Genomic DNA, 18739 nt, shown 5'->3' on the forward strand with positions numbered 1-18739 from the left:
AATTGCTTTGGCTAGGATTTCAAGTACTATATTGAATAGTAGGGATAGAGTAGGCAGCCTTTTCTAGTCACTGATTTTAGTAGGATTGCTTCAAGTTTCACTCCATTTAGTTTGATGTTGGCTATTGTTCCTGATCTTTCCAAGACTTTTACCAGGAAGGGATGTTGAATTTTGTCAAAGGATTTCACAGCATCTAATAAAATGATCACTGGGTCTTTTTCTTTGAGTTCCTTTATATAGTGGATTACATTGATGAATTTTCATATGTTGAATCATCGCTGCATCACTGAGGATGAAGCCTACTTGATCATGGTGGATGATCATTTTGTTGTGTCCTTGAATTAGGTTTTTGAGAATTTTATTGAGTATTTTTTCATTGATATTCATAAGGGAAATTGGTCTGGTGCTCCACTATGTTTATAGTAGCCTTATTTATAATAGTTCCACTATATTCATAGCAGCCTTATTTATAATAGCCTGAAGGAGGAAAGAACCCAGATGTCCTTCAACAGAGGAATGGATACAGAAAATGTGGTATATTTACACAATGGATTACTACTTGGTTATTAAAAACCATGGCTTAATGAAATTCTTAAGCAAATGGATGGAACTGGAAAATATCCTGAGTGAGGTAACCCAATCACAAAAGAGTCCTATGGCTATACCCGTATATATAATACATGTATATCTATACATACAGGTACAGGCATATATATACATATATATGATATATTCACACTTATATTTACATATATGCAGCAACTTATACATATTTGATGATCATTTAGGTGGTAATCATTAATCTTGTGATAAAAATTACACTTATTGTAAATGCCTCTCATCCCAACAATGCCAACTTTGGTCATAATTAAGATATGACAAGGGCAGAATGAACCCATGTTCTCTAAGTGCACAAGGAGAGTAGATAGTTCGTTAGTCATTAATAAAATCAGAAAGATGGAGGGGTTGGGACCAATCACCAGGAGGCAGAAATTATTGGGGTGTGATTCACTTGGGATACTGAGATACTGTGCTTCAACTCTTGAAGCTCATTTTCTGACAATTATCTTTTATTCTGTCAGTGCCGTTTTACATCCCTGTTTGCCAAGAATCTTCTCTTTATTGTCATTTCTTCAAGAAAGTTCTTCTATCAGGTCAGGAAACAATACAGCAAAGGAGACAGAAAGGATTTAAGAGCCTGAAGATCTGGAGGAGTGCTATAAAAATGCAAACTTCTGAAATGAATATGCCACGACATCCCTCCATCTGCAAGGTATCAATACAACTAAAGTTCTTGCCAGTTGGGGAGGTGCCCTCCAGGCCTGCCCTGTACTGAGGAGCTAATGTCAATGAAGTCAGTATCTAGAAGAGGTATTTATACCACTATCATTACTTCAACATTACTCACAAGAGCTAGAGCCAGGAATGAAGATGTTTCCAAGAGTATAACACCTCATGAAAAAAAATGTGTGTACACAATGAGGGAAGACTTTCTTTTTTCTTTTTTCTTGAATATTTTAAGTATTTAGATTTCAAATATTATCCCCTTTCTTGGTTCCTCCCTCTCCCACATCCCTCACCCTTCTTATCTGAGGATGCTCCCACTCTAACCTCACCATCCTGTCATTCCCTTACACTGGAGAAATGAGCCTTCACAGCACCAAGGGACTCTCCTCCCACTGATGCTGGAAAATGCCATCCTCTGCTACATATGCAGATGGAACCATGGGTCCCTCCATGTGTACTCTTTGGTTGGTGGTTTCATCCCTGGGAACTCTGGGAGCTGTGGTTGATGGTATTGCTGTTATTATGGGATTCCAAACTCCTTCAGCTCCTTCAGTTATTTCTCTAACTTTTTCAATAGGGTCCCTCTGCATAGTCCAATGGGTGTCTGTGAGTATCTGCCTCTGTATTTGTCAGGCTCCTGCAAAGACTCTCAGAAGACAGCTAAATCAGGTTCTTGTCAGCAAGCACTTCTTGGCATCAGCAATAGTGACTGAGTTGGATGGCTTCATATGGGATGGGTCCCCAGGTGGGGCAGTATCTAGATGGCCTTTCCTTCAGTCTCTGATCTACTCTTTGTCCCTGTCTAAGGGGAAGACAGGAGCAATTCTGGGTTGAAAATTTGAGAAGGGACCCTATCCCTCAACAGGGAGCCTTGCTTAAGGGACCTTACATATGGATGGTCTCTACAGTTTCTCCCTCCCCTTTATTTGGCATTTCAGCTAATTTCATCCCTGTTGGGTCCTGGGAGCCTCTTTCTTTCCTGGCATCTGGGACTTGCTGGTGGCTACCTCCAGTTCCCCATCCCCCATTGCTATACAACTGTGTTCAATTTCTGACCCTCTTATATCATCCTATGCTGTGCCCAACCTCGACCAGCAAGGAAGACACGACCAGAGGAGATCTTCTTCAAGCAGTTTACTCAGGAACCTTGATACAATCTTCTGACCCCGGGGAGCCCCTGCACCACACTTAAATAGCTAGCGCTGGCCAATCCTAGCAAGCCACGTGGGTCATGCATATAGGCTGTCACTATGTGGAAGCTAGCAGGCCAGGCAGGCATAGCCAAATAAGGAGGCACTCGCCATCGGGAGGGCGGAGGGCGGAAGCCAGCACCATCTTTGAGGCACGGCATGTTGCAGCTCCCTACAGTTCCCCCTTTTTGTTTAATTAATCAAGCAGGCAAAGGCACCGTTGAACGTAGTGACACCCACCCCCCGTCTTAGGATCATCCCTTCATTAAACCCGTCTTAGGACACCTCGTTGCCCACAAGGTTCCATGCCTTAGGTAGAAGGGAAGGGTCACTGGGCAGGGTCACTCACACATACTCAGGGGCGAGGTGCAACTAGGTCTTCTGAATGACCGTAAGCCAGGCTTGAGGGTACTGTCCTGCTTCAATGGCTGCAAATGCCTGTACCACCATAGCCACGTGCCACCTCTGAACAAACCTCATTCTACAGAGACACCACAGGCTTATTAGGGAGACCAGCAGCAAGAGTCCAGCTAGGGCTCCCATACCTGCCCACTCCCTCAGATGATTCATAGCAGCAGCAATCCAAGATGACAATCCCGTAGCCAGTCTAGCATCCGGATGTGTGGAGTTCACAGTCACAATGAATTCTCCAGTCCAATTACCTAAAAGATAACTTGACAGCTGTTTATACAGATTAGAGGAGTGGGCTTAAAGGTCATGACGTATCGGCATGAGTCTCGGGAACACTGATAGTAACCCCCACCGGGGCTCCATTTGGACCAGCATTTGGGTCACACCGAGAAGTGTCAGCAACAGCAGGATCTTCATTCTTGTTGCACCTCCTGGTCAATCTTTCAGGGACCCACAACGGATCTTGCCGGTCCTGAGGAAACACACAAACAGACCCTCTCGCCCACGCCAACACGGGATCTGGCCCATGCCATAAGCCAGTGATCACATCTTTCCATTTCACATAACCTTATAACGTGCCCGCTCGACACTGATGTCGGTCAACGGCAGAAAGGCCATCATCATCGAAAATTAAAAAATTAAGAGTAAAAAGGGCTAAGGATATCTTTTCCTTAGGAGTTCTGGTATGGCCTATTTCCCCTTTTTGTTTAATTACACATTCCTTCAAGGTACGATGTGCTCCTTCAGCAATACCTTGACCTTGGGGATTATAAGGCAGGCCATGGCTCAACTGCACATCCATCTGTTTGCAAAAGGATTTGAAAGAGTGGGCAGTGTACGCTGGGCCATTATCAGTCTTTAAGTGTTGGGGCTTTCCCCAGGCAGCCCAGGCTTCTAGGCAGTGTCCAATAACATTACGTGCCTTTTCCCCACTCATAGGGGTAGCATGAATGACACCTGAACAAGTATCCACAGAAACATGAATGTATTTTAGAGTCCCAAATCCAGGTATGTGAGTTACATCCATTTGCCAAATCTTTAAAGGCAGTAAGCCCCTGAGATTAACCCCCACACTAGGGGGATGATGGAAAGTGATACACTGTTGACATCCTAAAACTATCTGTCGAGCAACTGCTCAAGACAGATGAAACTTCTGCTGTAAGGTTTTGGTAGGCACATGAAATTGTTGATGAAACTGTCGGGCTTGATCCAATGATGAGCTTAAGAAGATAAACTCCATTCAGGTACATCTATCCACAAGATCATTTCCCTCACTGAGAGGACCAGGCAAATCTGTATGATCTCTAATATGTTGGACAAAAAACTTGTGACCTCTTTTCCAGATCAATTCCTGAAGTTCCCTCAGCAGCTGGCTCAACTGCATTAACAACATATGATGAATCAGAGAGCAAATTAAAGGCAAAAGAACAATTTCTAAACACTTCCAGCACAATCTTGAGTTCAATTACTTGTGGAGAGCCGGGTTGATATTGACACAAAATTGGCTCTTGATGGTCAACCATATAGGCTCCACAGCCATTTTTGGATCCATCTCTAAAAATGTTTGGTGCCCCCATATAGGAACACTGGAGGTAACCTTAGGAAAGATCACGGGATGTTCCTTAAAGAAGGATAGCAAAGGGTGTTTTGGATAACGCCTCCCGCCGCCAAATTGGCAGCAGCCTGTTCTTTGGTGTATTAAATTAGAAAAGCTCTCCAATCTAGATACTGCCCTGGGCTGAGGCATGCTTGTGCCAGGTTGGTCCAATCATTAGGAGTCATGCAAAATCTGTGCAGAGCCTCTATCTGAGCAATAGTAAAGGAGGCAGTGAAACCATATGTTCTCACTGACTCAGCCAAGGCTTTAATCACCTTGAAATCAAGAGGCTCATGATATCTTTGTTGATTAGCATCCACATAGACAGGATAGGCCAAATGCAGTTCTGTGCGGACTGCCTTCCACACTTCTGGGCAGAATGTACTACCTGAAACTCTACTTCCTCCCTCTACAACATTGCAGGGAGGAGGAGCCGAGGGGAACCACCCAGGAGGTTCCTCTGCCATTTTAGGCTTTGTCCTTTTCTTCTTCTGTCTATTCCTTGGAGACTGTTTCCACATTTGATCTATCAACTCTTGTAACTCTTCTTCTGAATCTGTTTCATCTGTTTCCTTCTCTGTATCTGTTTTTTCTGAGTCTGTCTCCTTTGCGCTTCCCTGCTTTTCTGACCTCTCCTCTTGAAGCATTTCTAGGGCAGCTTGCCCCTTCTCTATAGCTGCCTGACAACATTTTTGATCCTTAAGGCAACTACGCACTAAGCGCCACACTGGACGGACCCCAGGTCTTAGAATTCCCTGTTCCCAGGCAAAATCAAGGTCTTTCCTTAATTTTTCCCAACTTGCCACAGTAAGATTACCAGAGACTGTGAACCAGGGTGCAATGGCATTGCATTCGCTCAGAAATCTCTCTATGGTGCTCCTTTTTATTTTTAGTTTCTTTCGCTCAAACAGCTTTTGAAGAGCCAGAATTGGACAAGACTGTGAGGTCCTCATGACAAAAACTTTCTAAGCTGCTATGGCTAAATTCACTGCGTGTCTTGCTACTTTCGGTTCACTGCTACTGATAACTTTACTTTCAGTTTGCTACTACCACGAACTTTACTTGCTCACTACCCTGAGACTTTATAGCCGCTTATTTCCCATGGTCCTTATGGTCCCACCTTACCTTGGGAACTTTCCAGCTCTGCCCTGACTACAAGAAGTTCTGATCTCAGGAGGTCTCTGTACGGGCCACCACTTGCCGTGCCCAACCTCGACCAGCAAGGAAGACACGACCAGAGGAGATCTTCAAGCAGTTTACTCAGGAACCTTGATACAATCTTCTGACCCCGGGGAGCCCCTGCACCACACTTAAATAGCTAGCGCTGGCCAATCCTAGCAAGCCACGTGGGTCATGCAGATAGGCTGTCACTATGTGGAAGCTAGCAGGCCGGGCAGCCATAGCCAAATAAGGACTTGTTTACTGCAAGGAGCGCTCACTGTTGGGAGGGTGGAAGGCAGAAACCTGCGCCATCTTTGAGGCATGGCACGTCGCAGCTCCCTACAATCCTAGTCTTCTCTTATCCCTGATCCTGCCCCCTCTTTCCCCTTCCTGTCCTCTCTTCCTTCCAAGTCCCCCCCATCATCTACCTCCTGTGAGCATTTTGTTTCCCCTTCTAAGAAGGACTGAAGCATCCACATATTGGTCTTCCTTCTTGAGTTTCATATGGTCTGTGAATTTTATCTTGGGTATTCTGAGCTTTTGGACTAGATAGATATATAGAGAGAGGAGAGTTAAATATCACTAAGGAAAATTAAGGTAACCTTGTAATTATGTGCTTTTTCACCTGTGCCCCAGCTCTTATTCATGTGCCCTCAGAGGCTTATTTATTTATAAGTAAATGCCTAAGCCAAGCGAGGTTATTCTCTGAGTAGATTATAATTTATACGAACCTGTTTATACTAGTCTGTGTCTGCCACATGGCTAGTTACCATTCCTCAGTTGCATATGTCTGACTTCCTCAGAGTCCAGCTGGTGAATCTTCTAGTTCCTGACTATACTCCAGAGTACCCCTCTCTCTCTCTCTCTCTCTCTCTCTCTCTCTCTCTCTCTCTCTCTCTCTCTCTCTCTTCCAGAGATCCTACCTTCTAATCCTGTCTCAGCTTACTAGCCATCATATTTTTATTGACAGGCACTGATTCCACACACTGCATAAGAGATTATCCTTACAAGGAACATTATTTTATCATCTTACTTAAAAGTGCTGTATATATGTGTCTGTGGGGTTTAAATGGAGTTATGCTATTAACTGTTATGCTTCATAGGGTGATAATGCTTTCCCAAAGAGTGGCAGACTATCTAACAAAATCCCCAAATCCAGTCATGAGAATCTACCCTTTTAGTTACTCAGTAGGTCCAAAGGACTCCCAAAACAATATAGTGTTAATGGCCTTTTTTGGTTACCTCCCGGAACTTGAAGTTGAGATTCTATGGCTGATGAATCTATATACATTAGACAAGGAGCTTGAAGGAATGAACCTGGAAATGATGTAGAGCCTTGTGCCTAAAAGATAAGTCTCATAATATCTGAAAATATGATAAAAGATGCTTAAGGAGAAAAGCAAGCAATAGTTCTGTGCAGGATACTTTTACATCAACTTGACACTAGCTAGCTAAAGCCATTTTAAAGGAGGGAACCTTTCTAAAGAAAATGCTTCCATCAGATAAGACTGTAGGCATGTCTATAGAGCTTTTTCATAATTAGCGACTGATTGGAAAGCAGCTAACCCACTGTGGATTGGGCTATCCTCGGGCTGGATTCCAGGGTTTATAAGAAGGATTGTTAGCAAGCCATGGGGAACAAGCCAATAAGCAGCACCTCTCTATGACCTCTGCATCAACTCCTGCCATCAGGTTCCTGTCCTGTTTGAGTTCCTGTCCTGACTCTCTTCAATGATTAACCACAATGTGGAAGTGACAGCCAAATAAATTTTTCCTACCCAGCTTTCTTTTTCTCATGATGTTTCATTACAGCAATAAAAACTCAACTAGGATAGGTCCTATCTAGGTGTAAACTTCATGAACCATAATGCTCAACATAAGTGTGCAGTAGTGGCTAGCATTTTCAATTGTGGTAGCTCACATCTGTCTAATTGGAATTATGATTTCACTCAGTGAGGAAACCCATTCTTAGAATTGAAAATTGAGCCAACTACCAGTAGTTGAAGAGGACATAGACCTTAAAGGGGTGCCTATGACTGCTGCTTTCCTAAAATAATCTATTTTATAGCTATATTCTAAATACTTATCCTTGTACTGTCAGGTAAGTGTGACTTCCATCTCTCTTCAAAGAAACGTCTTTTTGAATCAGATGGAGACTCTTACATAGATCCCTAGCTGGTAAAACCACAGACCATGGCCCATGGAGTTCCTACCAGCAAATGCTACCATCCTCAATTTGATCCATATACCTCAGATTCAGGAGAAATAACAGAAGAAGGGTTAGAAAGATTGTTTTTTTTTTTTAAAGAGAAAATGCCCAGAAGACTAGGTTGCTTCCTGAGAGATAGTGGCTTATGTACACCAGAGAAGTGACTGGTGACCTATCAACACTATGACTTCCTTAACAGGATCTGAGTAATGGCCACAGCAATCAGTCTGCCTAATGTGGACACGTCATAAGGCCCCACCCCTAGATAAAGGGCAGCAGGCAATCTAGCTTAGACAGTAGGTTAAATGTCTCCCAGGATGTGATGGTGATTTTGGGATGCATGGGTGTTGCAGCTGGGTAGGGACTAATTTAATTACTTTCCTCCCTTGGTGGTTTGTATACTAATTTCTGGTGTCTTGTGAGCTGTACAGGAGGCGTTCTGGTTAGATACAGTTTAAATATTCTGAGCCCTGAGTCCTGCATATGTGGTATTTACAGCAGTAGGGCTTACCTTCAACCTCTAGCAGGAACCAAGCTATAGTCTAATATTGCTTTGGTAGTCATTTGGACCTACCCTGAGTAAACGTGGGTGTGCACGCACGCACGCACGCGCACACACACACACACACACACACACACACACACATTATGTATATCTTTTGGTGAATATAAATGAATATGATTTTTTGATTTTATCAAAAAACTCTTGTTATTTCTCCCTCATCCCTATGTCTCCTTCTGTGTTGACTCCCTCACTCCTTCCTTCCTCCCCAGTTGGAGCTCCACCCCATTCATTTATTTCCTATTTCATATTCCTGGTGCTCTGATGGTTTCCTTTTGAATCCCCCCAAATGCTTACATTATAGGGCTCTAAGTTTTCAGTAGATTTGATGCAAACTTGGGTTCAGAGCATTGCCTATTTTTAATGCATCACAGGCAAATTCAACCTTAAATAACCTAAGTCCAAGACAAAATTAGAATCTGGGGAATTTGTATTTATGAATACTCTGTCCTTGGCTTCATTAGAAATTATGCTGCGCTTGACAAATGCTGTTCAGTCCGTGGAAACATTGCTTATATTGATATAGTCTGGTAAGTAAAACAACTACATGATAGCTTGCTATAAGATGGAGTTAGTGTAGGAGAATGTGGGGGAGACCGGAAAGGGGGAGTGGATGGGGAGGAACAACACCCTTAGAGAAGAAGGGGAGAAGGATGGGATAGGGGGCTTATGTCTGGAAAACCAGGAAAGGGAATAACATTTGAAATGTAAATAAAAAACCCAATAAAAAAGAATCAGAGAAAAAAAGATGGAGTTACTATGGCTAAGACTCACCACATGTGACCATGCATGTGTCAATTGGATAGTCTTAGTCTTTCATAATATCTGCTCTTCAAAACTTCATGTTGTTCATGCTAAAAATGTAAGAATAATAAATGTAAAAGCATAATATTTGTATGATTGATAGTTGTAGGTTTTCATCTTTTTGATCACTGTGTGAGTTTGACACAGTCTCTTCCAAGTTCAAACTCCCTCAAACTTGCACAATAGCTAAATAACTTAGTAAGTAACTCTGAAGGAGTCCAGGGATAGAATTACAATAAGCCCTAGACAGAAATAAAATATGTACTGTGTGCTAGGTAGTCTTGTGCCAAGCTATTGTTATCTGAAAGGAGGAATCCCCAATTGATAAAATCTCTTATTTTGAGGTGTAGCTGTAAGGTATTTTCCTAATTAGTGACAGGAAAATACCCAGCTCATTGTGGGAATTTCCATTCTTAGACTGGTGGTTCTGGGTTTTATTAGAAAGCAGGCTGAGGAAGCCTTGGATGAAAAGTCAGTAAGAAGCACCCTTCTAAGGCCATTGCACCAGCTCCTGTCTCCAAATTCCTGCCCTGAGTGTAAGCAGAATAAACCTTCTCCTCCCCAATTTGCTTTTTGGTCACCATGTTTCTTTGCAGCAATGGGAGCACTAAGACAAGCTGTGTGGTTAGAAAAGAAAATAATACGTGAAAAGAGCAGATTTGGAGGACAGCTTTATAGCCTAAACTTTGGCTAAGAGGGAAAGAAGGAATGAAAGGGGAAATGGGAGGGACATACTTACATTGTGGACTGAATGTGTTTCTTCTCCAAATATGCAGAAATAAGCAAGAGAAGATTGTTATTGCCAGTTAGATAAATAAATAGTAAGTCAGTAAATAGCATAGTTATCCACAACTACAGTACAGCTTTAGACAGTGGCTTCCGCTGATTCCAGTGCAGGTGTCCAGTGAGTTCATGGTTTCTGAGGATGCTTCAAAGTCCTGGCAGTCGATGGTGTCACATTCATTCCTTACAAATAAAATAACACCCTTTGTTTTTATTTAATTTCACAGTTATTAATTGAGCACTTAACAGTTTGCAAGGTCAATGCCATATACTTGGTGTACCAGAGAGAAAGTGAGAGAGAGAGGGAGAGAGAGAGGGAGAGAGAGAGGGAGAGAGAGAGGGAGAGGGAGAGGGAGAGAGAGAGGGAGAGAGAGAGGGAGAGGGAGAGAGAGGAGAAAAGGGGGAGAGGGGGAGAGGGAGGGAAGGGAAAAGGGGGAGAGGGAGAGGGAGAAAGAGAGAGGGAGAGGGGGAGAGGGAGAGGGAGAAAGAGAGAGGGAGAGAGGGAGAGAGAGAGAGGAAGAAGGAGAGAGAGGAGAAAAGGGGGAGAGGGAGAGGGAGAAAGAGAGAGGGAGAGGGGGAGAGGGAGAGAGAGAGAGAGAGAGAGAGAGAGAGAGAGAGAGAGAGAGAGAGAGAGCGCCAGAGAGAGGAAGCAAAAGGAAAAACAAAGAAAAATTGAATGAAGAAGGAGCAAAGGAAATGGAAGAAGAAGAATGAGGAAGGCTTGGTCCCTGACCTCAGTGAATGTATCTTTGTATTGATCTCTGTCTTGGATCCTTAATAAAATGTTAATGAGTCTTTTCCAACCCAATACAATGAGTTGGAAACCTGTAGATCGCTGCAGATATGTGGCCCTACAACTTTGACTCTGCCCCCAACTGTGTGCATGGCCCTGCAATAATTGGAAGATTGCTTTCATCAGTGGTATCATCTTACCTTTAGAGAATTCGGTATAATGCCATGGTTTTCAAATGCACCCACAGGTAAACAGCTAACTAGGTACCTGCAGCCTGGTTTTTTTGCAGCACTAAATTTGGTTGGAAGATCCAGTTGGTAAGAAGAAAACAATACCTATAATTTTTGTGAGTTTCTGGTTTAAAATATGCTTGGGATAGGAACATTGTATAAGTTAAAGGGGAACTGTTGTATGGTGGTGCTGAAGCAGGGGTTCCTGGGACACTGTTAGGCATTTTATATTTTTCAAAACTGAACGTTGGAGCTCTTAGCTGAGAACAAGACTTTGTTCCACATTCATAGTTGAACATGCCTCTGACTCTTCTATAAGTTGGTTTTTCACAACAGTCAGTCACTAGAAATTCTCTCCATTCCATGAGGGAATGTTTTTCTGAGTTCATAAAATAGAAAGACAAATGCTAAGCAAGTTCTTGGTGCTGTTTGCATGAGGTATACTATTCAAGAAGATATGCAGTTTTCTCCATTCAGGGAGTTAAAATGCACTTGACTAATTGCTTTTAGTCAAGGCAAGGGGAGCAGGAAAGAGAATCATTCATAAAGTTCTAACATGACTGTTAGAGGGAAAATGCTGACTACTTTCCAGCAGAAACTCTGATGCATTATTAAGCTTTCTATGTTGCTCTGATCACAATGCATCAGCAGAGTACTAGGAAGGGTTGTTATGGTGGTGTCTCTCTGAAGTCTAAGTGGTTTGGGGAGTGAAGCTCTGTATATGATTAAGATACAGACATGAGGACTATGAGTATAAGAAACTGGATTCTTGAGGTGGCTAAGAATTAGTATTGATAAAACCAATGGTAATGTATCAGGCCACTTTGACAAGATGTAAGCACTTGAGAATATCTAAGCAAGTACTTAAGTAAGTCTGCAGTTACACATCTAAACAGTGACATTTCATGTTCCTCCTTTCCATGATGGTATAAAAGATAACTCAAAGGAAAGTGGCCAGAGACAAAGACCGGCCTGGGTTAAAAGAGCCTTCTCACTATGTATGTGCTTAATGAATTTTCTCTGAATGCATAATAGAATATTTTAGATGAATAGAATCCAGTTTTATAAAAATATAAAACTTTTAGTTAGTGTATGTTTAGACATAAAGAATTGGAGTAATAAAATGTTCTCACTGCCAAGAAGGAAGAGAAAAGCAATGCAGCATAGACGATGACTGTTATGACAAGAACAAAAGTTTTATATTATGCCTTATGACTTGTGGCTGCTCAGTTTCAGGAACTATAATTTTTTTTTGCTTTGTGAGCTCAGTGGAATGTGGTTTTGTAGCCAACCGCTGGAAATTTTTGGAAAATATATCATTACCTGTAAGCTTCAATAATTAACTATAGAACACAGAATAATATTGCACCAAGAATTGCTCACCATTACAGTTTAGTAAAAATATAGTCAACAAAAATATGGAAGAATAATTGCCCACTTCATAGTGGCTTCTTGAAAGTTTTCTTTTTTTTTTTTTTTTTTTTTTTTTTTTTGCTGCCATAGATGAGAAAAAGATCCCAACAAATAAAAATACTCTCAAATACTTTAGGTTCTATTCCTATTGTGGTAAAATGTTCTGCTGAAAGCACCTTAAGGGAGAAAGGATTAATTTAAAGTTGCAAGTTGTCACACAGTCTGTCACAGATGGAAAGTAAAAGCATCAGAAGCTTGAAGCAGTTGACACTACATGCTAGATATTGATGGAAGAGAGCTGTGAGGTTGCTCGAGTGACATCCTTTCTTTAGTTATTCAATTCAGCATCCTTTATTCAGACTTTAGCTCTGCCCATTGTTCAGGCGATCCCTCCCGTATAATCCCATAACCTGCCAGGAATCTAAGCAAGATAATTCTTCAGAGCTTTGCCTGAAAGCTCTCCTCCTAGGTGAGTCTAGATTCTGTCAGGTTGAAAATCAATCCTAAGTACTGCAGTATGCTAGTGAATTAGTGAACTAACTGGAGATTAAAAAAAATAAGAATTTGGAAGAAATTTATCAAATAGTTGTCATTCAAAGGTGACATTATTTTATATATACCATCTCCTCATCAAATCTATCAGTAGGTTATTAGAATAAGTGCCTAAAAGGGTTCCTGATGACCAATTTATACAAAAATTATGATTTTTCTATGTTAGGAATATATGTTTAAAATTATGTTACTTAAATAGCTTTGAAAGTATTACATAAATAGTTATAGATTTCTATCAGATTATGGCAACTCCCCAAATATGAATTTCTAACATATTAATATTAAATATAGATAACAAGTACCTTTATTTGATGCCAAGGCAAAGCAATACTTTTTTTTTTATTAACTTGAGTATTTCTTATATACATTTCAAGTGTTATTCCCTTTCCCGGTTTCCGGGCAAACATCCCCCTCCCCCCTCCCCTTCCTTATGGGTGTTCCCCTCCCCATCCTCCCCCCATTGCCGCCCTCCCCCCAACAGTCTAGTTCACTAGGGGTTCAGTCTTAGCAGGACCCATGGCTTCCCCTTCCACTGGTGCTCTTACTAGGATATTCATTGCTACCTATGAGGTCAGAGTCCAAGGTCAGTCCATGTATAGTCTTTAGGTAGTGGCTTAGTCCCTGGAAGCTCTGGTTGCTTGGCATTGTTGTACATATGGGGTCTCGAGCCCCTTCAAGCTCTTCCAGTTCTTTCTCTGATTCCTTCAACGGGGATCCTATTCTCAGTTCAGTGAAAGCAATACTTTTTTAAAAAATTTTTATTAGATATATTTCTTTACTTACATTTCAAATGTTATTCCCCTTCCAGGTTTCCTGTCCATAAGCCCCCATTTCCTTCCCTTCCCCTACCCCATACGGGTATTCCCCCTATACATTCCCCTTATTGTCCCACCCCCATATTCCCCTGCACTGGGGGATCCAACCTTGTGAGGACAAAAGACGTCCCCTTTCCCTGGTGCCCCAACAAGGCTATTCTCTGCTACATATGCAGTTGGAGCCCTGGGTCAGTCCGTGTATAGTCTTTTGGTAGTGGTTTAGTCCCTGGAAGCTCTGGTTGGTTGACATTGTTGTTTTTATCGGGTTGCAAGCTCCTTCAACTCTTTCAATACTTCCTCTAATTTCCCCCAAGGGGGTCCTATTCTCAGTTCAGTGGTTTGCTGCTAGCATTGACCTCTGTATTGGACATGCTCTGGATTTGTCTCTCAGGAGAGATCTATATCTGGTCCCTTTCAGCATGCATTTTCTAGCTTCATCAATCTTATCTAGTTTTGGTGGCTGTATATATATGGGCCACATGTGGGTCAGGCTCTGAATGGCCAGTCCTTGAGTTGCTGCTCTAAACTTTGCTTCCATTTCCCCTCCTATGGAAGGAGTGGGAGCATCCACATTTTGGTCATCCTTCTTCTAGAGCTTACTGTGGTCTATGGATTGCATCTTGGGTAATTCGAGCTTTTTAGCTAATATCCCCTTATCAATGAGTTCATACCAAGTGTGTTTTTCTATGATTGAGTAACCTCATTCAGGATGATATTTTCTAGTTCCATCCATTTGCCTATGAATTTCATAAAGTCATTGTTTTTGATAGCTGAGTAATATTCCATTGTGTAGATGTACCACATTTTTTGTACCCATTCCTCTGTTGAAGGGTATGTGGGTTCTTTCCAGCTTCTGGCTATTATAAATAAGGCTGCTATGAACATAGTGAAGCATGTGTCTTTGTTGTATGTTGGAGCATCTTTTGGGTATATGCCAAAGAGAGGTATATCTCAGGTAGTTCAAAGTCCAATTTTCTGAGGAACCTTCAGACTGATTTCCAGAGTGGTTGTACCAGTCTGCAATCCCACCAGCAATGGAGGAGTGTTCCTCTTTCTCCACATCCTTGCCAGCATTTGCTGTCACCTGAGTTTTTGATCTTAGCCATTCTCACTGGTGTGAGGTGAAATCTCAGGGTTGTTTTGATTTGCATTTCCCTTATGACTAAGGATGTTGAATATTTCTTTAGGTGCTTTTTGGCCATTCGTTAATCCTCAGCTGAGAATGCTTTGTTTAGCTCTGTACCCCGTTTTAAATAGGGTTACTTGGCTCTCTGGAGTCTAACTTCTTGAGTTCTTTGTATATTTTAGATATTAGCCCTCTATCAGATGTAGGATTGGTGAAGATCTTTTCCCAATCTGTTGGTTGGCGTTTTGTCCTAATGACAGTGTCCTTTGCCTTACAGAAGCTTTGCAGTTTTATGAGGTCCCATTTGTTGATTCTTGATCTTAGAGCACGAGACATTAGTGTTTTGTTCAGGAAATTTTCCCCAGTGCCATGTGTTCAAGATGCTTCCCCAATTTTTTTCTATTAGTTTGAGTGTATCTGGTTTGATGTGGAGGTCCTTATTCCACTTGGACTTAAGCTTTGTACAAGTCGATAAGAATGGATTGATTTGCATTCTTCTACATGTTGACCTCCAGTTGAACCAGCACCATTTGCTGAAAATGCTATCTTTTTTCCATTTGATAGTTTTGGCTCCTTTGTCAGATCAATTTGCAAATTCATTTGGAATAACAGAAAACCCAGGATAGTGAAAACTGTACTCAACAATAAAAGAACTTCTGGGGGAATCACCATCCCTTACTTCAAGCAGTATTACAGAGCAATAGTCATAAAAACTGTGTGGTATTGGTACAGAGACAGACAGACCAGTGGAACAGAATTGAAGACCCAGAAATGAACCCACACACCTATGGTCACTTGATCTTTGACAAAGGAGCTAAATCCGTCCAAAGCAATACTTTTAATTCACATATACAGATAAAAAATAGTACAACTGATATCTGTACGTGAGCAGGTAACTATCCAAAATCTGAGGTTATTGGTAGGACCTGAGCTATGTAAGGACTTCAGAAGACAGAGGATGAAGATAAGATGCTAATAAGGATTCAACATAGATTAAATCACTTTGGAGCAAAAGTTCTTGTTCAGGGTGGGGACCCTGGCAGTGACTCTGACCCTTAGTATAGCTGAGTACCTGTCACTCGGTATGTATAATATGAAGGATCTGAGGGTCTGAAGAACTAGATACGGTCAGCCTGTAAAGTCACCACTTTGGGGTCCCTGGAGTCAATTTAGAAATTTTCTTTAAAGTGTGATTGGCAAAAGAAAATAAGGAACTGTAACAGGTCTAAGATTCAAGTGTTTTACATGAAAGACAGTGACAGTGAATCTGAGAAACGGCAGTTTAAGACACTCAGATTCATTACACCAGCCAATCCCTTCACCCCAGTTCTTCCCATGGAGAAGCACCTGTTATTTATGGTTCAGGAAAATCCAAAACATTTCAACATGAACAGAAACTGTCAGGTATCACCCACACAGAGCTAATTCAAGAAGGAAATTAGTTTGAAATCAAAAGTTTGACACATGGCAAAAACATTTCTCACCTCCTACATAACCAGGAAAACAACAAAAAGAAAAGCCATAGAATTATTGGAGTACATTTCAATATTTATTAAGCATCATAACACAAATACAGTTGAGAGATGAATGAGCAGTTTGAGGTAAAAATTAAGAGACAATGATAGAGGAAATTAGAAATAACAATACCAAAACAACAACAACAACAATAACACACACACACACACACACACACACACACACACACACACACACACACACACAGAGGTTTCGGTGGAGGATTTGAGAACTAATTAAACAAACAGGGAGGAAACTGAAGAAAGACTTTTTTTTCTCTTTTTTCCAGAGCTGGGGACTGAACCCAGGGCCTTGTGCTTGCTAGGCAAGCGCTCTACCACTGAGCTAAATCCCCAACCCCTGAAGAAAGACATTTTTAAGTCAACATAAATAAAGACAAAGATACAGTGCAAGAGAAAACAACTATAGTAACTGAAAATAGGAAGGCAAGGGACAGGGATAGTCAAACCTAGAATAAAACAAATAAAAAGATTAATGCATGAGAAAAGTTATCTCTTCTGTAGAAGATAAAGAAACGTAACATGCATGTAACTAAGTCTTAATAAATGTAAAGGAAAAATAATGGAGCTGTACTCATTAAAGTAAACATTTACGACTCAGAGAGGTGATTGAACTGTGGGAACACCTAGGTAGTGTTGCCCCAGGATGGAGGGAGTGTGCGTTAGCAAAGGTATGGAGATTAAATCTTCCAGGAATGGGGTCATCATGGCGGATGATCTAAAGCGATCCCTATACAAAAAGTTGCCAAGCATTGAAGGGCTCCATGCAATTGTTGTCAGAAAGAGACAAGGTGCCTGTTATTAAAGTGGCTAAATGACAGTGCTCCAGAGCATGCCCTAGGCCTGGCTTCTTATCTGCTTTTTCCCTGGCAACAGAACAAGACAACGAACATAGAGATACGGTTGTAGTTAAATAAAGTTAAAGACAATACTGAGGCAGATTAAGAGACCAGCATTTACAAAACAGATTGTTTGGTAATAGGGCAGTTGAAAACACCATGGCAATAGTAGAATAACACTCATGAGCCTCAAGGACACAAAAATGTAAGCTAATTATTTTGAAGTTTTTCTTTTAAGAATCAAAACTGTAAAAAGCAATGATTGTAAGTTGGAAGAATTTGACTATGAACTCCTGCATCTTGTACGTTGAGATACGCTTCATCGCTGCAAGGAAAAATAAAAAACTTGTAACAACTCAAAGAGGGAGGTTGAGTGTCTAAAATATTATTGTGTCATTGATATGCCATCAAAATACAGAAGAAAGGATATAAGAATATTGCAATAAAAACAAAATTAATAAGTTAAAAACCAGTGAGGCTGACTATGGAGTGAAAAGCTGCAGAAGTCTGTTACTTGTCATGTGGGAAATAAGAATGAGAAGTAGAGTCAGGTTCAGGTTAAGTAAGGGAGCCTTAGGAGCCACTGTAATATACAGGTGTAAGTTTTCATAACTGGATAAAGACAGAACATGTCTAAATCAGTAAACAAAATGTATAGCACCCTATTCACAGAAATTATTGTGATACAAAGTAACAAATGTTGGAAACACTAATAAATAGTGCCATTAAATATAATTAAACTAGGCTCACAGAAGGAAAGTTCAGAAAAGCTCACTACAATATATTTAGTATATAATAAAAATGGCTTGACTAAAACATATGTTCTATTGGGCAGATCTGAAAAAATGTAGAAGATGCTTGTGTACTGACCTGGAGTGGAGTCCAGGGTATCTGTGCAAAGCAAAATTGTACATGTGTCAACAGAATGGTATGGCATTCTACTACTTTCTGGGTATTTTTCCTGTCACTCCCAAAGGAAGTTTTTTGAATTTTACTAACAAAGCACTGAGTGAAAAACTTTACCAAAGAAATTGAAATGTAAACCACTGACGATCTTGCAAATTTAAATGGGTGTGTTTCACAGGGAGGGTATAAGTCAATGATAATATAACATCCATTCTAGAAGAGTATACTTAGGCATAATTGTTTTACAATGCATGCGCATGGGCATGGATATTTAATTTAAACAGCCATGAGTTTTCTAGGTCACTGTGTTAGTGGGACAACTGGTTATTACATATATTGCTTGACCTTAAGAAAAGGAGGAGGCTGGAGGGGCAGCTCAGGTGCTAAGACTGTTTCCAAAAGTCTTGAGTTTGTTTCAGGCACTCACACTGAGTGGCTTACAACCATCTGTAAACCCAGATCCAGGAGATCTGAGGCTGTCTTCTGGGCTCCCCAGATACTGAACTAACATGCACGTTCCTCTACCATAGGTAAAAATAAAAAAATAAAATCTGAAAGAGAGGGACCAACTAGAAAGCAACACGGA

At 41.1% G+C, this 18739-nt stretch overlaps 1 long non-coding RNA gene across 1 annotated transcript in view; it reads left to right on the plus strand.

The window, feature by feature from the left end:
- LOC102552412 (uncharacterized) overlaps nucleotides 1–18739 on the plus strand; it is a 490342-nt gene that overhangs the window by 305256 nt on the left and 166347 nt on the right. The window lies entirely within an intron of this gene.

This window comes from Rattus norvegicus, chromosome 6 (genome assembly GCF_021556685.1).
Source record: "Rattus norvegicus strain SHRSP/BbbUtx chromosome 6, alternate assembly SHRSP_T2T, whole genome shotgun sequence".
Classification (NCBI taxonomy): domain Eukaryota; kingdom Metazoa; phylum Chordata; class Mammalia; order Rodentia; family Muridae; genus Rattus; species Rattus norvegicus.